We start from the raw sequence: 24784 nt of genomic DNA, 5'->3' as shown, positions 1-24784 counted from the left end.
ATTCTTCTTACTGCACAGCCTGCAAAGGGGACCCGTGACCAGTAACAACAATTCTAAAGGCTCTTCCTGTACTTTTGACTTCAGCTCTTCTTTATTGGAAATGTCACATGGGATACAGGGTCACGTGTTGGTGTATTGCTTCCAGGGACTTTCCCTACCTTCAAGAATCTACCTGCGGGATTGGGCTACAGATCTTTAATGGTATTAGAATTACAGTATGTCTTTTTTTACCTGGTTCACCCTTTTCCCCTTTCGAACCATTTGTTCCATTCATGCCTGGTAGACCATCCCTCCCGGGAGCTCCACATGTGATGATCGAGTAGGCATTTTCATCAGGGTCTTGGCATATCTGTGTTCCTGGAGTCACTAAAACCACATGGAGCATAAGTAGACCAAGAACCTTCAAGACTGACATATTCCAAATACAGCTGGTCTGCAGGGGAGAAAAAAACAAACATTTGCTGTAATAGTAACTGTAGATAAGATCATATACTGCTCTAGGACATCTAAGACTACTCTAGGACATCTAAAGCTATGCTAGGATATCTAGGACTATGCTAAGACATCTAGTATAACTCCACAGATGTTTAAATTCACATTTTGTTTGCCCCTCTGCCATAATGTTCACCCACTGCAGGCAAACTGAAATACTTGATACTTTTGTTGCAGTAGAGTATGGGTCTCATTATCTTGCCTTTTTGGAACAACACCAGGTGCTTGAATATCACCAGGCATGAGTGCCATCTGGTAAAGTTATATCCATAACCTAGGACTTATATCAAGGGCTTAAAGCTAAAGTTTAGGTATGGCAGGTTTAATATAGTTACATTGGTCCAGCCAGGGACGGTGCTACACTATTTTGCACCCTAGGCAAGACTAGCTACTTGAAACCTCCCCCCAAAAAAAAAACACATTGCCCCCCCTTCCTGTACATAATGCCCCCCCTTTAACCCCACTCTCCCCCTCCTGTACACACCGCCCCCCTTTAACCCTACACTCCCCTTCATATACACACTTCCTCTCTTTAAACCTACACTCCCCTTCATATACACACTGCCCCCTTTGACCCTACACCCCCCTCTTTATACACACTGACCCCCTTTAACCCTACACATCCCTTCATAAGCAAAGTGCCCCCTTTAACCCTTCACACCCCTTCTTGTACACACTGCCCCCCCTTCCTGTACACACTGCCCTTCTTTAATGCTACATCGCCTTATTGCACACACTGCCCCTTTTTAACCCTACAGCCCCCTTCCTATACACACTGTCCCCCCTTTAACCCTACACCCTCTTCATATACACACTGCCTCCCCTTTAAACCTGCACACCCCTTCATATACAAAGTGCATCCCTCTCTAGAGGTGATATCCATTGGGGATAAGGAGGTGACAGGAGAGGAATGTGGCACCGGCCGTGGCACCAGCCATGGCTGTGCCCTAGGTGGCAGTGCGCCCTCGGCGGCCGTCTAGTTTGCCTAGTGGGAGCACTGGCCCTGGGTCCAGCTAGTGATCATTAGAAAGAATGTCCTATACATTGGTGATCATTGGGAGGAATGTCCCTTACATTGGTGACCAGTGATAAGAATGCTCCTTACCTTGGTGACCATTGGGAAGAATGCCCCTTACGATGGTGATTCGTGATAAAAATGCTCCTTACGTTGGTGATCATTGGGAATAATGTCCCTTACATTGGTTATCAGTGGGAAGAATGCTCTTTACATTGGTGGTCAGGGGGAAGAATGCTCCTTACATTGGTAATCAGTGGGAAGAATGTCGCTTACATTGGTGATCAGTGGGAAGAATGCCCCTTACATTGGTGATCAGTGTGAAGAATGTTCCTTACATTGGTGATCAGTGTGAAGAATTCCCCTCACATCAGTGGTCAGTAGAAAGAATGTCGCTTACATTGGTGGTCAATGGAAATAATGTTTCTTACATTGGTGGTCAGTGGGAAGAATGCGCTTTACATTTGTGATTATAATGCTACACTTACCAACAGCTAAAAAAGTTAAAATAAAGTGTAAATCAAGAAACACCAACTGCGCAAACCTCGTGCAACAGGTAAGATTATCAATAAATTGTTAAATAAATACGAAATAAGATCAAGTTGCAACAGATAAGAATATCAATAAATAAAATTATATTCAAAATGTGATCAAATAGCAGTGATCATAATTAATGTCATCATACCACCTAAATAAATTCATGTGCATGGATGTATAAATATAAATACATAAATAAATAAAAAAATAGTCCACATCCAATTTCTTGCACTTCAAAAATAATGATGAATGGTGAATCTGAAAAACGGTGATCAGGTAATAATGGGTCCTGTGCTGTATAATGGGTCACCAAGGGTTCCACCACCTTTGTGATTCCACTCCCCTTCAACCTAATAACTCACCCCACAATATGGCCCACCATCAACATGGTTAAGTCAAACAGCGCTGTATGGCAAGTAATCATAGTACTCCACTTCCAATATTAGCTCCTTGGCCAGCTCCTCCTCCCCCATCCACATGCAAGAGAAACAAAAGAGCGTAACTAGCACAATAACGTTTAAAGTTTTATTGGCAACTGAAGTACAAGTCCCATTTGAATTGCACTCACATGCTCTAAAAAGACAAGCGCTTAAAACAATAATATCGGTGGGTATGGTGTGTTCGCCCGGTCCTCCCTGCCTCCGGTATGTCGAACCTGCAAGCACCGCCACAGCTCACCCGATCTCCTGTTCCCATGTAGCCACATACTCACGCGTTTTGTCACATCCGACTTTGCCAAAGGGAGCTAAAAAAGTTAACTGGTATCATGCCGCTGATTTTGCCAAATGGCATTAAACCTGGTGGCATTGGACCTGGAACTATGCAGGCAAAACCAGATAGAGGGTCAATTAGCCACAGCTCAAGGAACCTCCAGCATCCTCTGAAGGAACCCTGGTTGCTCTATACAACTGCTATGACAACAGTTAGTATTTTGTATTACTAGAGGAATAGTCTTTGAGATTGAGACTACTGGAGGCCCCTTTATTGGTTTGGCTATGGGGCCTGGTCAAAAATATCTACAGCTTTGGTCCTCTGTAAGCTCCAACCTCCAACTGGAGTGGGCAAAGTGCATGTTGAATTTAAGCCAAATTTAAACTAACCATCTAAAAAATGAAAAAACCTGAAAAATATGACAGTAGATGTAAACCCAATCACTAAAATATTATAATGAATTTTAACATGTTAATGTAATTTTAAAAGTGATTTTCAATCTTCCCAAATCAGCGGTTTTCAGTAAAATAACCGCTGATAATTCTTCCATGAAGATCTTTGTTTAAACACTTCTTGTTAAGGGTAACAGCACTCTGTCCCTGTCTCTTTGCTCCTACTTTGTAACCCCATCACACGGTCTTCCAACAGAGCATAGTCCACTCTTGTCACCATCTGGAGACCTACCCATGTTGAAGTATATGTTTAAGTGATTACGAAGAGGTTGAAGGAACTGTTCTGTGTTGCAGCTACATAGAAATAATCTAAAATTATAATTCAAACAGTACCTAATATTGTAGTTTTACTCACCGACACATGCACTTAGAAATCTGAATCAGGTGTAGTGCAATAACACCAACATGCCTCTATATATACTAATAAGATATTGTCTTACTTGCATAATCCAACTAAACAAAAGACTTAAGAAACATGATGTACAAACACAATCTACAAATATTTATTGGGAAATACTCTCTAGTGGATGACATTTCTTATAGATTTATTGTCCTGGTAATAGGGAGCACACCCTTTTCCAGGAATGTGTATGAGGAAAACGAAAGTGAAAATTTTTCTGATCCTTACATTGATTGAATGGCATTATAAGTCAGCATAGGTAACTAGATACATCCCAAATCAAGTGGACGCACCAACAGGAGATTCATTTTCAGTCCAGTAGCTAAACAGTTCTGCTCTAAAATAATTTTCTCAATTCTACCACCCACCCACTCTCCCTTACCTTGTTAAGACAGATACAATCACCTTCTCCATGTTTCTTGCCACTGCCGGTTCTGGGGGTCTGCAAATCGAGGGTGATGGTCCCCTACTGTCTCCCTTTGAAGATGTCCGTCCTCATCTGGATTATGAGAGAACCCCACCACTAGAAATCAAACAGGAAGTCTACATCATGACTGAAGGATCCAATCAGAAAGTGAAGATGACTCGGGGTTGTGGAAATGCATGGCCATAGCTTAAGAGCATAATGGGCATTTTGATTGGGATTTTTGTTTCCAGTGATCAGATGGGGGGGGGGGGGCACCCCAAAAAACATGCAAAATCTTCAGGCACTTTAGTCTAAATTGTAAAAAATGTAAATGTTACTAATGAGGCTGAAACAATGCACACAACCACCTTGATGAAATTACATCAGAAGCCCCCCTTCATCTTTGAGGTTTCTCTATCACTTCAGAAGTCCCCATCATATCAGAGGTTCCGCCTTCATGCCAGAGACCCTTCTTCATGTCCAAGTCACCCCTTCACACCAGAGGCCCCCATCACATCAGAGGCCCCTATACATGAGAGTCCCCATCACATCAGAGGCTCCCGATACATGCTTCCCCCATCACATGCCTTACTAAGGGGTCCTGCACGGCCCCGAAATGTTGCACTTTTCGATTTGTGATGGTTCTTCAATTAAAAAAAACATTTGGACTTAACCTGAAGATCTGTGGTGTATTTGCAAATGATTACATTAGAGCCTCCCCACCACATCAGCAAGGCCCGAAGTAAAAAAAAAAAAAAAAAAAAATAAGCGAAGGGCCTCATGAGGGGGTTTACTGGGCCACGGGCAGTCAGGGGTTAAGGACATCAGGCCATGTAGGTCAGGTCAGGGATTGGTCAGAGCAGTTCATAGGTGGGGTCTACAGTAGGGTAAGTGGGGGGGACTTACGGTCTTCCAGCACATTCCCTGTAGGCAGCAAGTAGAAAGGATCGGATCCCCTGTTTTCTCCCTGGCTTGCTGCGGTTACCGGCTTTGATGGGGGACTTGGAGGCTTTTATCTCCCGGCTGCGGGAGGCGGCGGCGTCTCGTGGGACCCGGTGGCTGGAACGTCACCTGGAGGCGGCCATGGAGGAGGACATTGCGGAGGTGGGGGAGCGGCATTCCCGCGCTCGGCGGTCACGGCCGCCGGAGCGCTACAGCCCGGATTTCTCCCCTGGAGCTCAGCGCCACGATGGGAGCCCCGGTGGGGACCCTCCAGGGCCGCCGTCCCAGCGTTCGCTTGCTGTGGGCGGCGGGGCCTCTGGGAGGAATCCTCGGCGTCGGCGGAGCTCCAGTGGGCGGGGCCATTCTCGTGCAGGGCCTCCGGCCCCGCCCGCTCGTCCGGATGCAGGAAGTGCAGCGGCTGCCCGTGGCGGTGATGACCGGCCGCCCGGGTCGGCTCGGCGGGGGAGAGGAACCAGCAGTCGCCCTGGCCAGTCGGGTGGAGCGGCCGGCACTGCTACACCGCGCACGTCCGGTGCGGCGGTGGCCCCGGAAGTGGATGTGGATGCTGGTCCCGGCAGAAAACGTCAGCGGAAGTCGGCGGGAGACGTCAGTTCCGGTCATCGGCGGGGGGGGGAGGTGGAGCGGAGTGCCCCCCCTGCGCTTGCTGTTTCCAGGTCGGTCGTGGTGGAGGAAGATCCGGAGGTCCGGTCGGAGGGCGAGCTGTCCAGTTCCGAGGAGGGAAGTGCTCCTGGTCCGTCATCTGCTGTGGCTGCGGGACCCGCGGCCGCGGGGTCCCAGTCAGGTGAGCCTTTATCTTTGCACCCTTTGTCTGTCCGGTCTGCTTTGTCTGCGTTGGTGGGGGCGTTGGGGGTGGAGCAGAACCGGGGGGGGCCCGCGGTGGTGGGGGGGGCTCCAGGGGGGATGGGCTCTCCGCAGGTCGCGGAGGGGAGGGTCCCGGGGCCTGCTGCGCCGGTTGCGGCGGGGGGCCTGGGGGACTTGCTGGCGGGCCTGCGGTCCTTGGTCCAGCGTTTTGATGGGAGTGTGGGGTGTTCGGCGCCGGTGGCAGCGTGGGGCTCGGTGGGGGCTCCGGTCGCGGCGGCGTCTGGCACGGGACCTGCGGGGGCTGGGTCGGCCCCGGCGGCTTCGGGGGACAGGGTGGTGGCGCCGGTGGAATCGCCTCCTGCGGTGCCGGCGGTGGACAAGGTTGCGGAGCCCAAGGCGTCAGGTAAGGATGATGCGATTCGCTTGGCGGATTCCGCGAAGTGTGAGGTGTACGTCTGTTTTGAGGGCCCCTTGGGGGCGCACCTCAAGGCAGAGGTACGGGAGAAGATCTGGAAGGATGAGTACGTCGAGATATTCACGTTGCTTCCGTTGGAGAAGTTTAACCTGGATAGGGTGAAGCCGGAGGAGTCGAAGAAGGAAGATGAGGAACGGCGGCGTTTTCGTTTAATTCCGCGCACGTTTAGCAATTGGCTGCAGGCGTTTGCTATTTTTGCGAGTGTGGTGGGCGAGAAGCATCCGGAGCATTGCTCCGCTTTGTTTTGCTATCTGGATGCGATCGGGGAGGCCCACAGGGTGTATGGGGGGGTGGCGTGGCTCCGGTATGACGAGCAGTTCCGTCAACGGAAGGCGGTCCGCCCGTCGTTACGGTGGGATCATAAGGACATTAGTTTGTGGATGCGCCTCATGACTTCTGCACGGGCGGTGCCGTCTTCCTTTCCGAGCGGGGTCGGCGGTCCCTCTTCCCCAGGACAGCCGGCCGCGAAACGCCGGGGTTTCTGTTGGCAGTATAACGAAGGGACGTGCCGCTTTGGCACTGCCTGCAAGTTCAAGCATGAGTGCTCCGGTTGTGGGGGCGCTCACCCCTTCTCCCGTTGTTTTAAGCAGGGTAAGCCCCGTACCGGGGACGCTCAGCACAAGAGGGACGACGCCGGTGATGGTGGAAAGGATGCGGCCTTTCCTAAGTAGGTATCCGGACCGGGCGGCGGCCCGCTTGCTGGAGGAGGGTTTTTCGGTCGGTTTCCGCATCCCTTGTTCTCTTGATGGTGTTCCCCCTTTGGCGGATAATTTGCGTTCGACTCGGCTGAACCCCGGGGTGGTGTCCGATAAGTTGGCGAAGGAGGTGGCCTTGGGCCGCATGGCGGGTCCTTTTGCTGCGCCGCCCTTGGCTGATTTGGTGGTTTCCCCGTTGGGTTTGGTGCCGAAGAAGGAGCCGAACAAGTTTCGGATGATCCACCATCTGTCCTTTCCGAAAGGGGGTTCGGTCAATGATGGGATTGATCCGGGTGCTTGTGCGGTGTCGTACACGTCTTTTGACGCTGCCATTTGTTGGGTTCGCCGTTATGGGCGGGGTGCGTTGCTGGCCAAAACGGATGTTGAGGCTGCGTTTCGTTTGTTGCCGGTGCATCCGAGCAGCTTTCGGTTGTTGGGTTGCAGGTGGTTGGATGCCTTTTATGTCGATCGCTGCTTGCCCATGGGCTGCTCTATCTCTTGTGCGTTTTTTGAGACCTTTAGTTCATTCGTGGAGTGGGTGGTACGGGAAGTGTCGGGGGTCAATTCGGTTATCCATTACCTGGATGATTTTCTGTTTATTGGCCCCCCGTCTTCTCCCTTGTGTGGTGTCTTGTTGGCTTCTATGCAACATGTGGCGGAGCGTTTCGGTATTCCTTTGGCGGCTGATAAAACGGAAGGTCCAAAGACCACGATCAGTTTTTTGGGCATTGTCATTGACTCGTTGGCAATGGAATGTCGCTTGCCGGATGACAAGTTGCGGGACATAAAAGCGGAGATCTGCCTGTTGGTGGGAAAACGGAAAGTGCAACTTCGGCGGTTGCAGTCGCTTCTCGGCAAGTTGGCGTTTGCATGTCGGATCATGCCTATGGGTCGGGTCTTCAGTCGTCGTTTGTCGGCCGCTACGGCGGGGATCCGCTCTCCGCATCATTTTGTCACGCTATCGGCGGACCTGGTTGACGACTTACGGGTCTGGCACGTTTTTCTGTCAGCCTACAACGGTCGTTCGCTTTGGCTGCGGGGTCCGGTCAGTAATTGGGACATTGATTTGTTCACGGATGCTGCGGGATCCGCTGGGTATGGTGCTTACTTGGGGGGCCGTTGGAGCGCCGAGCGCTGGCCGGCGACTTGGCGGGTGGAAGGTTTCTTGCGGAACTTGGTTCTGTTGGAACTGTTCCCCGTGGTGGTCGCGGTGGAGTTGTGGGGGGAGGTCTTCTGTGACAAAAAGGTGCGTTTGCACTGCGATAACATGGGGGTGGTGCAGGTCATTAACAGCTTGTCGGGTGCTTCCCCGCCGGTGATTCGGCTGTTGCGCCATCTTGTCTTGCGTTGCTTGCAGTTAAATGTTTACTTGTACGCCGTGCATGTCCCAGGTGTTACCAACTCGGTGGCGGATTCTTTGTCTCGTTTTCAGATGGACAGGTTTCGGGAGTTGGCGCCGGCTGCGGAGCAACGGGGGGAGCCTTGTCCATCGGAGCTCTGGACGATTGCTTTGGGATCGCCACCGACTTGATCAGACGGTCCTTGAGCGCCGGCACTTGGGCGGCGTATTCAAAGGTATGGGGGGAATGGCGGGCCTTGTTGACTCGGACAGGAGTGGAGGGGGTGAGTATGGGATCTCGTTCTCTTTTATTGTATTTCGTTTGCTTGAATTTTGAACAAGGGGTGTCAGCGGCGGCCATCACTCGGAAGTTGGCTGGCTTGGCGTTCTTGTTCAAAATGTCTGGGTTGGAAGATTTTACAAAGGATTTTGCGGTACGGCAGGCGTTGAAGGGGTACAGGAGGGGTGTGAGGCGCCCGGATGGGCGTAGGCCGGTCTCCTTTCACCTGCTGGGGGAGTTGGTGGGCAGGTTGGGGAGCATCTGCTCCTCGGTATATGAGTCGCTTTTGTTTACAGCGGCTTTTGTTTTGGCTTTTTACGGGGCATTTCGCATTGGGGAATTGGTTAGCCCTTCTAGGAATGTGCATGGCGGACTGCAGGACGGGGAGGTGAGTTGTTCTGCCTCGGCTGTGGTGATTTTTCTGAGACGTTCCAAGACGGACCAGGATGGCAGGGGTGTGTATGTGCGCCTGTATCGGGTGGGGGGTTCCTCTCTTTGCCCGGTTGCGGTGGTGGAGGAGTTCAGGCGGGTGCGTCCGTCGGTGGCGGGTTCCTTTTTGATGCACAGGGATGGTTCGGCTCTGTCGAGGTTCCAATTTGTGGCTGTGTTTCGGAGGTGCTTGTCCGAGCTGGGTCGTGATGCCGGTCGTTACGCTTCTCACTCCTTCCGCATCGGGGCGGCTACGGAGGCGGCCAGGTGGGGTGTGGATGAAGCGTCGTTGAGGCGGATAGGCAGGTGGGAATCTTCTCGTTTTCGTTTGTATGTTCGTCCTCATTTGGTTTAGGTACTTGTGTGGTTTGGGGGGTGGCTGGTTGTTTTGCTGTTTCATTGCCGTGGTGCTGTTTCTTTTCTTTACAGGGGGAGCTGCATGCCTCGTGTGGATCTTAGGACACTCGTATGTGTATTGGGGGGCCAGGAGGGCTGAGGTCAGGCATGACGGGAGGCAGTTGGGTTTTACAAAAGAGGAGGCCACCGTCCGGTGGATTGGCGTCCCGGGGTTGCTTTGGTGCAGGGTCCTGCCGGAGATTAACCGTTTTGTACAGTTGGACAGAGCCCCTGGGATTTTGGTGTTGCATGCGGGGGGCAATGATTTGGGGGTCAGGTCCATGCGCCACCTTATCCGGGACATAAAATACGATTTTCTTCGTTTGCGATTGGCATTTCCTGACACGGTTGTGATCTGGTCGGAGATTGTCGGCCGCACGGCTTGGCGTTTTGCCAGGTCGGTCGCCAAATTGAACAAGGCCCGCATCAAGGTTAATGCGGCGGTTAGCCGTTTTGTCGTTAGGAACGGGGGGTTGGTGGTCAGGCATCGGGAGTTGGAGGTGGATACCTGGCGGTATCTGCGGGGGGATGGGGTTCACCTTAATGCTGTGGGCACGGATTTGTGGTCACTCGGCATTCAGGAGGGTGTCCAGCGTGCCTTGCGTTTGTGGAGGGGCTCGCAGTTGTAAGGTGTCACGCCTGCGAGCGGTGGCGGTTGGGGGTCTTTGGAGGCGGTATAAAACAGTGTTGGTATAAAAGTGTTTAGGGTGACCCATCTAGGTATGGAGCCCTCTGGTATCCCGGTTAAGAGTGGATATTAACCGGAAGTGTAGGAGGTATCAGTGGTCAAGTGGGTTGTCCCTGAGCTGGTGTTGCGCGGCTGGGGACCGTTTAACGGATTACGCTGATACCAGGTTAATTGGAATCTGTGCCTCCCAAGACCAACAACTTATTTATGGTACTGGAATATTTATGGTTATGTTAATATGTGTTTTTGGTTAGTTGTTAATAAATGGCCCACCGGGCCAATTTTCTCCAAACTGGCGTCACTGGTATTTTGTTTAGTTTAAGTATATGGTTGGGGCTAACAGGGAGTAAGCCTTAGGAATACCCTAATCAAGCAAGGCCCGAAGTAAAAAAAAAAAAAAAAAAAAATAAGCGAAGGGCCTCATGAGGGGGTTTACTGGGCCACGGGCAGTCAGGGGTTAAGGACATCAGGCCATGTAGGTCAGGTCAGGGATTGGTCAGAGCAGTTCATAGGTGGGGTCTACAGTAGGGTAAGTGGGGGGGACTTACGGTCTTCCAGCACATTCCCTGTAGGCAGCAAGTAGAAAGGATCCCCACCCTCCCGCCCTGTTTGTTGAGGGTTGTTTGCGGGGGGGAATTTTAGGGGCCGCTTTGAGGTTGTCGGGGTTTTTGTTTTGTTCAGATAATTGATGTTGGCGGTTGGGGGTCTTTGGAGGCGGTATAAAACAGTGTTGGTATAAAAGTGTTTAGGGTGACCCATCTAGGTATGGAGCCCTCTGGTATCCCGGTTAAGAGTGGATATTAACCGGAAGTGTAGGAGGTATCAGTGGTCAAGTGGGTTGTCCCTGAGCTGGTGTTGCGCGGCTGGGGACCGTTTAACGGATTACGCTGATACCAGGTTAATTGGAATCTGTGCCTCCCAAGACCAACAACTTATTTATGGTACTGGAATATTTATGGTTATGTTAATATGTGTTTTTGGTTAGTTGTTAATAAATGGCCCACCGGGCCAATTTTCTCCAAACTGGCGTCACTGGTATTTTGTTTAGTTTAAGTATATGGTTGGGGCTAACAGGGAGTAAGCCTTAGGAATACCCTAATCAAGAGTTCCCCATCACCTCAGAGCCCCCATAACAGAGTCCCATCAACACACAGCTCCCTATTACAGAGCCCTCCAACCCATCTAAAACAGAGCCCCCCCCCCCCCCATCACACAATTCCCTCTTCACATCAGACCTAAACATTTGGCCCCAGCACAGGGAAAAAGGGTGGGGGGGGTGCAAGAGGCCCTGCATCAGAGTCAAAAATGGACATGGTGCCAGTGAGCTGGCCTCCATTACCATAGCATCCAATGGTGCCACTCACCCTGGCCCTAGAGTGTCACTGGTTGTTATGGAGCTGGCAGCTGGCCCACCTGCACCATGGCAACTCATGAAATCCATGAGCCAATTGGGTCCTGTGCTAGCGGTACCCTGGGAAACCAAGGTGGCACTCTTGATGAGAAACACTGGTCTAAATGATGTACAAAGACCGTTTCATGAGAAACTAGAAAGACAGTGGTTAGCGAGAAGAAATCAATATGTGAAAAAGGCAAAGAAGTGGGCAACAACACAAAGTAGTGGCAAGCAACATATATTAACACATAGGTATAGTCCGTGTAATATCATCCAGTGGGTTCCCACGCTGCTTGTGTAAATTGTTCCACAAAACAAAAATAGAAATTTTTAGAAATATCTTTCTCTTTATTCCTTAACATTAGAGATGAGCATGGGTTTGGTTCAAACATAGGTTTATGCTGAACCCACAATTTGTACTAAACCTGAAAGCCAAATCAGCCCCCAATCATCCACAGTCAGGAAATTCCACCTCCAGCCCCATGAAAAAAAGGAGTGGGAATGTTCATGACATCATTGACCCAATATGGCTTCATGGTCATATTTGGACTATGTCAATACCCAAGTATAGTCACGTGGCCATATTAGGCCATCCCTGCCCCACAGCGGCATGTAACAAAGGAGCAGGGATGCTCATGATATCATTGACCTAATATGGCCAACAGGCAATATTTGGACAATGTCACTGACCAAATATGGCTATGTGGCTCCATGGGGGGGGGGGGGGGGGGGGAATGCCCTGGCTGCAGCTGATTTAACGCAGGAGTGATAATTTGCTTCGGAGTTCAGTCTGAACCTAAGTTTGAACCAAACCCATGATATTTCTGTGTTTCATCCCTTTTTTCTTTTGGAATGCGGATAGATACAGTATGTGAATGTGTATATGTGCATAGACACACTATATTGTCAAAAATATTGGGACACCTGCCTTTACACACACATGTACTTTAACCGCTTTACGACCCCCCCCCCCCACAGTAACTATAGGTCGGTCACACGCAGAAAGCTAGGGCGCGATGCAGCGGCAGGTGGCTCCGATTGCCGCCGGACACCCACAATCATTCTCCAATGATAGAGAAGAATGGTCAGCTGTTGTAAACACAGCTGATCGTTCTTCTCCCTGGAATGATCATAGAGATCATGTGATCCTTCTATATAGGAACACAAGTCTCTATGGTCATTTCACAAGCCACGCCCCCCCACAGTTAGAATCACACCCCTAGGCTCACATTTAACCCCTTGATCACTCACAATGTTTACCCCTTCCATGTCAGTGTCATTATTACAGTAACAGTGCATATTTTTAGCACTGATTACTGTAGTAATGTCACTGGTACCCCCCCAAAGTGTCAAAAATGTCAGTTAGGGGTCCGATCTGTCTTCCGGAATGTCGCAGTCCTGCAAAAAATTGCAGATCGCCGCCATTACTAGTAAAAAAACAAAAAAACAATAAAAAATGACATAAATCTTTCCCTTAGTTAGTAAACGCGATAACTTTTGCGCAAACCGAGCCCACCCAGTTGTTTGACAATAGCGAATGTAAATTCGATATTGTCTCACGGATCCTCCTCCTGGCCAATCAGGAAGCGGGTTCTGAGACCCGTTTCTCGATTGGCCGAAAGGAGAAGCCATGTCATTGGCATGCCATTTGCTCCCCCTTTCACCATCAGATGGCTGTATCTGTTGGTAGAGGGGACAGGTTCGGTCCAGGCGGCACTGACAGGACAATAACAGCGAACCCCGCGGTCGTCATATCGGCTAGCGGATCCCACCTGCCAGTGGTGGCGTTGGCCCGTTCGACACTGACAGGACCGGGGGGGGGGGGACGATCCGGCTGTGCAGGTAAAGAGCAGATGTCAGAGCAGGGCCAGGATGGAAGTAGTGTGGGCACAGTGTGTGGCATCCTGGGCAATGATGGATCGGAGCCCCCTCCCCAGTGAGACTCATGTCCTGTTATCCCCGGAATAGCGCTGGCAGCAGGTCTCAGGATTATAAGCAGGATCTGGACATATCCCATACTCTGATTTCTACAGATTTCAGCAGATCAGCCCCCCTCCCCTATAATAATAACTATAACTGCCCCCTCCTTATAAAGACAGACAATCTTCATCTTTCTTTGTATTTGATGTTATCATTACCGGGTAAAGCATTATGAGAAGGCAGACATGCTTTGTTTCTAACTGTAAACTATGTATTACTGTAGTATGTGTACAGTGACAGCATCAAAATCTTAATTTATGGCCAGGCCCCTAACCCCCTATTATTGGGATATATACTGAGAGATACCTTAATATGGGATGTACTGAGAATGGGAGACCCTCCATTATGGATATACTGGAAGACCCCCTTTTTTCACATGGGTTCTCTCAGTATATCCTAGAATCGGGGTCCCTCAGTATATATCCCATATGTGGGAGGTCACTCTCAGTCAGTGTGTCCCATAATAGGGTGTCTCTCACAGTACGTCCCATAATAGGGCCCCTGCTCCATATTATGGGATATACTAGTACTGAGAGACCCCTTAATATGTGATATATTGGGAGAATTTGTTCACGCAAGCGAAATACAGGGGACAAAATGGGTGGAGTCTATAAGGGGTGGGGCTTCTGAGAAGAAGGAGGGGTCAACATGGAAGGGCGGGGTCTAGCGCCCCACCATCTTAAAACTACACCAGCCGCCACTGATCGGGGAAAGTGCATATCGGCCCCCGATATATCGGTGTTGTCGACAGAGATGTATAGTAACTAAGTAGAACTACTTCACTACTGTACTTAAGTACGGAAAGGCGGTATCTGTACTTTCCTAGAGTAGAATTTTTTTCTCCTACTTCCACTTTTACTTCACTACATTTTTTCAATGATTTCAGTACTTCTACTCCAATATTTTTTTTTGTGCTGCATAGTTCCTCTTTACAATTATAAAAATTACCACTGCCAGAACAGTAGATGGCAGGTTTCATGAAGCTTAAAACATGTGTATTATCAGCGCATACGAAAATAAAAGCTACTGTATGTATAAATAAAAGCTGCATTTGAAATAATAAAAAACAATATGATGTTCAAACTTTTGACTTCTTTCTTTAATAACTACATAACACAGTACTTGTACTTTTACTTTCAGTACTTGAGTAGCAACATTTTTAAAAAAACGACTTGCAATACTTAAGTACAAAAAATGTTGAATACTTTAGTACTTCTACTGAAGTCATTTTTTGATCGAGCACTTCCACTTCTACTCAAGTCACTTTTTGATCGAGCACTTAAAGTATGGGTTTCAAGTACTTTATACAACTCTGGTTGTCGATAATCGGTCGATCTCTATCTAGAATAGAGTAATTTAGATTAGATACAGGGAAATAGTTCCACTATATTGTTGCACTGTTCTGCTGATACGCTGTTTGCTTGCACAATCTAAGCTAAACAAAAGATTAGCAAAAACCGATTCCAAATTTTAAATTCAATATGCAAATATTAACAATGGAATTAGCGCCAAGAGATTTCATTTCTGTTAGGTGTTTGTCATTTAACTGGATGGTTGAAGGGTGGAATTTCTCCTTGCGCTGTATTTAGAGCGTGGATATTACTGTGTACACAAACCTCCATAAACCTATTAAAGGTATTCTCCATGATAAAAGCATTAGGGGGAAATGTGTCCTTATCCGAAGTTATTCTAAACATTCCCTATTCCATCTGGACCGAAAAAAAGTTTTAGAGCCCATTCAGACTAGCACGACACGACTTTGGGGGGCGACCTGTGAAGTCACGTGCACCGCGACTTCGGCGCGACTTGCAGAGACTTCACATAATGGAAGTCTATGCAAGTCGCCTCCAGGTCGCCCCAAAGTAGTACAGGGCCCTTTTTCTAAGTCGGAGCGACTTGTGTCGCTCCTATTAGAACGGGTCCTGTGCTAATCAATGGACCACGATCGAGCGCGACTTGTCAGGCTGACAAGTCGCCTGACAGGTCGCGCTAATGTGAATGGGCTCTTAGTTGCTACCAGTTTGATGTAAAGTCCTAGCAGAGAAAACCATTGTGTTTCAAGACATTGATACTGTACTATCAGAGTGCTGCTGTGTTACCAGAGAGTGCTATTGTATGATTGAAGTGCCTGCTGTGTTACATGAGAGTGCTACGGTACTATAAGAGGGCTGTTATACAATCAGAGAAAGTCATGTTACTAGAGACTGCTGACACTTTAGACACATTATTTTTTTATGGCACTAGGGACTGCTGCCATGTTACCAGAGACTGCTATATGGGTTTGTTATGTAGCTGCAGAGGCCATTGTAATTTATTTAGCCACTTTACCACCGGAGGATTTTCCTGCTAAAAGACCAGGGGGTTTTTTGCGATTTTTTACTGCGTGACTTTAACGGACAATTGCGCGGTCGTGCGACGCTGTACCTAAACGAATTTCACGTCCTTTTTTTCCCACAAACAGAGCTTTCTTTTGGTGGTATTTGATCACCTGTGCGATTTTTTGATCACGCGCTATAAACAAAAAAAGAGCGTAATTTTTGCAAAAATAACAATATTTTTCACTTTTTTTTATATGAAATTCCCCCCAAAAAAAATTAAAAATCAAAATTTTTTAATATTTTCGGCCAATTTGTTTTATGCTACATATGTTTGGTAAAATAAATCGCAAAAAGCGTATTTTGATTGGTTTGCGCAAAAGTTATCGCGTTTACTAACAAAGGGAAAGATTTTTGTCATTTTTGGTGTTTTTTTTTTTTTTTAACGAGTAATGGCGGCGATCTGCGATTTTTTTTGCGGTACTGCGACATTGTGGCGGAAAGATCGGACCCTTTACTGACATTTTTGACACTTTTGGGGGTACCAGGGACATTACTGCAGTAATCAGTGCTATATATATGCACTGTTACTGCAAAAATGAAACTGGCAGGGAAGGGGTTAACTGTATTGGACAGGGAGGGGTTAAGTGTGTCCTAGCGGCGTGCTTCTAACTGTAGTGGGACATTGCTATTGGTGTAAAAACAAAGATCAACGGTTCTACATAGTAGAACCGTCTGATCTTCATTTTTACACAGGGAGAACTGACAGGCGGCTTGTTTACATAAGCCGCTCTGTCTTTCTCCCGCTGTACCGGCGATCGTAGTGTGACCGGCGGACATCGGGTCCGCCAGTCACACTCCCGCACTCCTCCGTGAACGAGCTGAGGCGGGCGCGCGCCTCGGCGGGCGCGCGCTCGCCTGCTATTGGCTCTAGAAGGAGTGACAGGCGAGCGACGTAGACCTACGTCACTCTGCCTGGCCGGGGCCGACTGCCGCAGTAAATATACTGTGAGCAGTCGGCAAGTGGTTAGGGAGCAAGCAATGTGAGCTTGCCAAGACTTCTGCATTACTAGAGAGATTTCCATATAGGTAAGGCTGCCATGTCCCGTGATGTTCTTCAAGAAATGGATTTTACAGGTAAGTATGAATTAAAAATCCAATTTTCGTTTACATAAAGCCCATGATCACAAGTCATCAAGTTAACATGGAATCCCAGTCAAATCTATGCTCTGGGTAGCGTTGGGAAAGGTTGGAACCTTTTTCAGGTTTTATCTGTGTTAAGAGATTTTTCCTCGCATCCTGTTTAGACCCCATTCATACTAGCATGACTTGTCAGGCGACTTGGTCTCTGAGGAAGAGGCACAGCCTCGAAACGCGTCAGCCCTCTGCTTCCAACGAGATATCGGACCTCTGCTATGAGGCGGCTTTATGGAATTGATGTGTCTGAATTTCACGAATGTTTGTGAGTAGCTAAATTTTTATTTTGATTTAATAAACTCGCTGAGGATAATGGCTGGTGCGCCCTTTCTTTGTTTTGTATTTACAGGCGACTTGGTCGCCTGACAAGTCGCGGTCGGTCGCCTGCCATTGATTAGCTTAGGACCCGTTCTAATAGGAGCCACACAAGTCGCTCCGACTTAGAAAAAGGGTCCTGTACTACTTTGGGGCGACCTGGAGGCAACTTGCATTGACTTCAATTATATGAAGTCCGTGCAAGTCGCGCCGAGGTCGCGGTGCACAGCGTCGCCCCAGCAAGTCGTGTCGCCCCTGTCTGAACGGGGTCTTAAAGCGGTTGTAAACCCAATTAAAAAAAAAATAAAAGAAAAAAACCTGCAAGACAAAGGCATAATGAGCTAGTATGCATCGCATACTAGCCCATTATGTATAACTTACCTTAAAACGAAGCCCCGACACAGACCCCCGGACATCGCTGCGGGCGCTGCCATGATCCCTCGTCGTCTCTTCCGGGTTCGGCGGCTCCGGCGCGCTGATTGGCCGGAAGAGACGGCTCCGGCGCGATGATTGGCCGGAGCCGCGATGACGTCACTCCCGCGCATGCGCGCGGGAGTGATTTTTCCGGCAAGCTCCCGGCAACTTAATTGAAGGTCCCCCCGGACCTTCAAAGCACATGCGCCGCTCGCGCGAGCGGCTGCATGCACTGTAAATATCTCCTAAACCGTGCCGGTTTAGGAGATATTATTTGTACCTACAGGTAAGCCTTATTATAGGCTTACCTGTAGGTAAAAGTGTCAAAAAGCAAGTGAAGGAAAATGTACTAAACAAGGACACAAACCACAACGAAAAGCCAATACAACTATTATTTCTTCACTCCTCTATCTAAAACTTGAAACAAACATTTTGGCTTATTGCCCACCACAAATTCAGGCCTAAGATAAAGTCAGTGCAAGGTCACTGCAAGGTACGTATGCAGACGTGCCAGTTATGAAGAACTTCATATCTATGGAGATCAATCCATGAGGATAATACAATTATTAATAATCCACCTGGTAAATAAAGAATTTGCCAATGGCACTTCAAAACAATTCATTTGACATTCACAGGAAAGTCTCCTTTAGCATGTATGTAATCTCTGGCATGATTGATGGCTTCATTAGGTACACATTCCCAACAATGTTCATTGAATTGTATTGACATGCCATCATGCCAAGACAAACATTTATCATAAGACAGTAGAAACGTTTGTGGCGAGCCAATTGTGTAGAACATTGATATGAAATCGATGCTGTAAAAACATCGTACAGGGAGACATTCTGCCCATGGTCTTTCACACATGAATTAGATTGACCTTTTTCTTGAGCACCGGAATAATGCCAAGTGTCACTATTCTGGTGCTTTTGTTTTTGTCAGAATAGCTTAGAGCCCATGGGGTCAATTTACCACTTGAAGAGTGACTTTTCATGTGACAACACTGACTGCTGGTTCACACTGTTCCGACTTGTCAGGTGACTTGGTCGCCTGACAAGTAGCGGACCGTGCTGTGCAATAGGAACCGTTTTAATAGGAGCGACTCCTCCATGACGACATCACGGAGCTGGTGGATGTTAGAGACCTTGCGCTCCTCCACCTTCCATTTGAGGATGCCCCACAGATGCTCAATAGGGTTTAGGTCTGGAGACATGCTTGCCAGTCCACCATAATTACCCTCAGCTTCTTCAGCAAGGCAGTGGTCATCTTGGAGGAGTGTTTGGGGTCCTTATCATGTTGGAATACTGCCCTGTGGCCCAGTCTCTGAAGGGAGGGGATCATGCTCTGCTTCAGTATGTGACAGTACAGATTGGCATTCATGGTTCCCTTAAGGAACTGTAGCTACCCAGTGCTGGCAGCACTTATGCAGGCCCAGACCATGACACTCCCACCACCATGCTTGACTGTAGGCAAGACACACTTGTCTTTGTACTCTTTACCTGGTTGCCGCCACACACGCTTGACACCATCTGAACCAAATAAGTTTATCTTGGTCTCATCAGACCACAGGACATGGTTCCAGTAATCCATGTCCTTAGTCTGCTTGTCTTCAGCAAACTGTTTGCGGGCTTTCTTGTGCATCATCTTTAGAAGAGGCTTCCTTCTGGGACAACAGCAATGCAGACCAAGTTGATGCAGTGTGCGGCGTATTGTCTGAGCACTGACAGGATGACCCTCCACCCCATCAACCTCTGCAGCAATGCTGGCAGCACTCATACACCTATTTCCCAAAGACAACCTCTGGATATGACGCTGAGTACATGCACTCAACTTCTTTGGTGGACCTGTTCTGAGTGGAACCTGTCCTGTTAAACTGTTGTATGGTATTGGCCCCTCTGCTGCAGCTCAGTTTCAGGGTCTTGGCAATCTTTTTATAGCCAAGGCTATCTTTATGTAGAGCAACAATTCTTTTTTCAGACCCTCAGAGAGTTCTTTTCCATGAGGTGCCATGTTGAACTTCCAGTGACCAGTATGAGAGAGTGAGAGCGATAACACCAAATTTAACACGCCTGCTCCCCATTCACACTTGAGACCTTGTAACACTAACGAGTCACATGACACCGGGGAGGGAAAATGGCTAATCGGGCCCAATTTGGACATTGTCACTTAGGGGTGTACTGACTTTTGTTGCCAGTGGTTTAGACATTAATGGCTGTGTGTTAAGTTATTTTGAGGGGACAGCAAATGTACACTGTTATACAAGCTGTACACTCACTACTTTACATTGTAGCAAAGTGTCATTTCTTCAGTGTTGTCACATGAAAAGATAGAATAAAATATTTACAAAAATGTGAGGGATGTACTCACATAGTGCCTTTAAAAAGTATTCATACCCCTTGAAATTTTACACATTTTGTCATGATACAACCAAAAACGTAAATGTATTTTATTGGGATTTAAAGGGGGGTGAATACAAACACACGCCACACTTTTCACATATTTATTTGTAAAAAATTGTGAAAACCATTTATCATTTTCCTTCCACTTCACAATTATGTGCCACTTTGTGTTGGTCTATTACATAAAATCCCAATGAGATACATTTACGTTTTTTGGTGTAACATGACAAAATGTGGAAAATTTCAAGGGGTTTTTATATATTATATATATTTTGTTATATAAGGGGTCTGTGAATCCTATATCTCTGAGCAAGTCTGGACTTGCTCCTATATGCAGCTGATATAAATAAAACCTCCTGTTCTTTTGGAATTCCCTGCCTTATTATGTTGTCTTGTTATTTTCTGCCGTATAAAAGCTGTGCTTGCAGGTACTTTAATGTTTCCATCTTCTGCACTGACAAAAAAAATTGTAAGGTGCAATTGGCTTGATCTTGCCCACAAATCGTGGTTAGTCTGAAAAGTTTTTTTAAAAGGGTACATCAAAGCTGTAACATTGGTTCTTCCTTACTCTATAAAAAAGGAACCCCAATTTTTATACAAACTGCTTTACGGCCTTGACAATGAAGGCTTATTAAGCCTTCCACTTAAGCCCCGGAAGATTTGACCCCCTTCCTGACCAGGTCCTATTTTGCGATTTGGCACTGCGTGACTTTAACGGACAATTGCGCGGTCGTGCGACGCTGTACCTAAACTAATTTGGTGTCCTTTTTTTCCCACAAACAGAGCTTTCTTTTGGTGGTATTTGATCACCTGTGCAAATTTTTGATCATGCGCTATAAACAAAAAAAGAGCAACTATTTTGCAAAAATAACAATATTTTTCACATTTGTTTATATGAAATTCCCCCCAAAAAAAGGTAAAAATCAAAATTTTTTAACATTTTAGGCCAATTTGTTTTCTGCTACATATTTTTGGTAAAAAAAAAATTGCAAAAAGCGTATTTTGATTGGTTTGCGCAAAAGTTATTGCGTTTACTATCTAAGGGAAAGATTTTTGTCGTTTTTATTGTTTTTTTTTAACGAGTAATGGCGGTGATCTGCGATTTTTTTTGCGGGACTGCGACATTGCGGCGGACAGATCGGACCCTTGACTGACATTTTTGACACTTTTGGGGGTACCAGTGACATTACTACAGTAATCAGTGCTATACATATGCACTGTTACTGTAAAAATGACACTGGGAGGGAAGGGGTTAACTTTATTGGAGAGGGAGGGGTTAAGTGTGTCCCTAGGGGCGTGCTTCTAACTGTGATTGGATGTGTGTGTAACAGCAGAGATCAACGTTCCTACATAGCCTCATCGGGTCCGCCGGTCACACGCGCTGGCTTCTTAGTGAATGGGCGAGGGCGGGTGCGCGCCTCCGGCGGCGCGCACTCGCCCCCTATTGGCTCCCAGGCTAGTGACATACCCATACGTCACTTTGCCTGGGAGGGGCTGACCGCAGGCAGTGGCGGTCGGCAAGTGGTTAAGGCTGTGTTGCAAAGATGCATGCTGTTTCCATCCTATCCAGAATAAAGGCACTGATATATAATTTCCCGGTGTAAAATGCTTACCAGCTCTAAACCTCTAAAATTGTGTGACTATCCACACTGGTTTCTTAGTTGTGTTGCTAAGTTGTATGGAATTTCTATCCCTGTGTGTGCAAACATTACATGGTAAATAATGGTAAATACCTTCTCACTCTTTCAGAAATTGCAGCCTCTTCAAACAGGCTTTCTGGCTGTGGTGCAAACCTGTATGCTATTTCCAGAGTCAGTGTCCAAAAAAAGGCACTTGCTTACCTAGGCACCCCCTTCCTGCCCAGGCAAATTTTCAGCTTTCAGCGCTGTCACTTTTTGAATGACAATTACCCCGTCATGCTACACTATACCCATAAGAAATTGTTATCATTTTTTTTCACACAAATAGAGCTTTCTTTTGGTGGCATTTATTCACTACTGGGGTTTTTATTTTTTTGGCAAACAAACAAAAAAAAGGAACAACCAAAAATGTTGAAAAAAGAATTTCATAGTTTGTTATAAAATTTTGCAAACAGGTAATTTTTCTTCTTCATTGATGTGCACTGATGGGCACTGATAGGCAGCACTGATAGGCACTGATAAGATGGCACTGATAGGCACTAATAGGTGGCACTGATGAGGCAGCACTGGTGGGCATTGATGATGCTGCACTGATAGGTGGCACTGATGGGTACTAATAGGTGGCACTGATGAGGCGGCAAGTGGTTAAAATAGAAATGAAATACTATATTTTTGTAAAAATATATATATATATATATATATATATATATATATATATATCTTTTTTCCCTATTGTATAAATGATCAAATTCCCTCTGTTCTCAGATGCATTGGAGCTTCGGGGAGGAGAAGCAGCAGCACATTGAGTTTTCCATTGAATGGCTGTGCAACGGGGGCATGTCAGGACAAGTCTAATCATTGGAGGAGCGCAGGCACAGCTAGAGACCTGACCACGGTGTGCTCTCCTACTTAGTGTGGTCAGTTTTTAATAGGAAAGCAGAGGGACTAGCAGAAGCACCAGGGATTGCACACAAAGGAAGAAATCCAAAGAGAGAAGGAGACTTTCTCATACAAGTACATGGTACAGCAGGCACATATCAGGAATATGAAGTGTTTGGGTAACAAAAGCTTTAAGTCTCAGGTTTGTATAGCTAACAGAAACTCCATTGGCCAAAGAATCTGTTCTGTAGGCAAGCTTATTTTCAGACCCCCTGGCAGTTGCTACTCCTTGTGCTGGTTAAATGTTAATAGGATCATGTCTCTGGCATGGTAAGAAAACTCCTATAGTCCAAAATTAAAAATTATTAAATATGTATATTTCCTTTTTTTTTCTTCATAAAAGTTCTCACATATGGTACATATGACACAGTTCCCCACACACGGCTAATGTGTAAGGTAAAGTCTACAGGCTTGGAAAGATCGGTTTGTAAATGGATAGAAAATTGGCTAAAAGATAGAATTCAGAGAGTAGTGGTTAATGATTCTTATGCTGAATGGTCTAAGGTTATTAGCGGTGTACCCCAAGGCTCAGTGTAGGGACCCTTACTTTTTAATATCTTTATAAATGATATAGGGTCTGGGATTAAAAGTAGCATTTCAGGCTTTGCAGATGACACCAAGCTATGCAGTGGAATAACTTCCTTACAGGATGTCTCCAACTTACAAGCCGACCTCAATGCATTGTTTCATTGGGCAACTATGTGGCAAAGGAGGTTTAATGTTGATAAATGTAAAGTTATACACTTGGAGGCTAAGAATCTGCATGCATCATACATACTAGGTGGAGTAGAACTGGGGGAATCCATAGCGGAGAAGGATCTGCGTGTTCTGATCGATCCTAAGCTTAATAATAGCATGCAATGCCAAGCTGCGGTTTCCAAGGCAAGCAAAGTCCTTTCTTATATTAACAGAGGCATGGACTCCAGAGAGAGAGATATCATTTTGCCCCTGTACAAATCATTAGTAATATCTCATCTGGAATATGCAGTTCAGTTTTGGGTACCTGTTCTTAAAAAGGATATCAGGGAACTGGAGAAATTGCAAAGAAGGTCAACAAAACTGATAAGAGGCATGGAGGAGCTCAGCTATGAGGAAAGATTAGAGGAACTGAATTTATTTTCTCTTGAGAAGAGGAGATTAAGGGGGGATATTATCAACATGTATAAATACATAAGGGGTCCAACTTGGTGTTGAGTTATTCACTTTAAGGTCATCCCAGAGGACAAGGGGGCACTCTTTACTTCTAGAGGAAAACAGATTTCATCTCCAAATACGGAAACGTTTCTTCACCGTAAGAGCTGTGAAAATGTGGAATAGACTCCCTCCAGAGGTGGTTCTGGACAACTCAGTAGATTGCTTTAAAAAATGCCTGGATTCTTTCCTAGGTGTAAATAATATAACTGGGTACTAATATTTATAGGTAAAGTTGATCCAGGGAATATCCGATTCCCTCTTGGGGCATCAGGAAGGAATTTTTTCCCCTGCTGTAGCTTTGCTGGGATTTTTCACCTTCCTCTGGATCACCTGCAGGTATATGATTGTGTATATGGGATTGTATGGTTGAGTTTTCTTTACTGTTTTTTTGTTTTTTATTGGTTGAGCCAGATGGACCTTTTTTTTTTTTCTTAACATGACTAACTATGGTGGAAATGCTCCTTTGTTTTGGCCATTAGTCAATTAGAGGCACATTATTATTTTTTTTTTATGGTGCCAGCTCCAAACACTAACAAATTGGAATGCAAAGTTTCCTCTCAATTCTCAAGGTCTCCTGACTAAAGTAGAAATATATTATAATGTTTAGTCCTGAGCATATTGAAAAAAGATGCAAATGATTTAGCATGTGATATGTTAACCTTAATAGTGTCAATTTTTTTCTTAGCAATCGAACATCTTAAACTACAAATGGCGAGTATGGATTCACGGATAAGAGATCTGCAATCAAACCTTGAGAAGCAGGCAAAAGGTTAGCTGGATGCTTTATACGGGGGGGGGGTTACTTCCACTTGAGTAACATACAGTGCATCCGGAAAATATTCACAGCTCTTCACTTTTTCCACATTTTGTTGTTACAGCCTTATTCCAAAATGGATTAAATTCATTATTTTCCTCAAAA

General features: G+C 46.6%; 1 protein-coding gene across 1 annotated transcript in view; it reads right to left on the bottom strand.

The window, feature by feature from the left end:
* LOC309562793 (uncharacterized protein) overlaps positions 1 to 24784 on the bottom strand; it is a 152518-nt gene that overhangs the window by 11280 nt on the left and 116454 nt on the right. The window lies entirely within an intron of this gene.

The sequence above is a fragment of the Pelophylax lessonae genome (assembly GCF_965119305.1).
Source record: "Pelophylax lessonae genome assembly, chromosome: 9".
Lineage (NCBI taxonomy): Eukaryota > Metazoa > Chordata > Amphibia > Anura > Ranidae > Pelophylax > Pelophylax lessonae.
The sequence above is the reverse complement of the archived record's forward strand: the minus strand, read 5'-3'. Positions and strand labels throughout refer to the sequence as shown.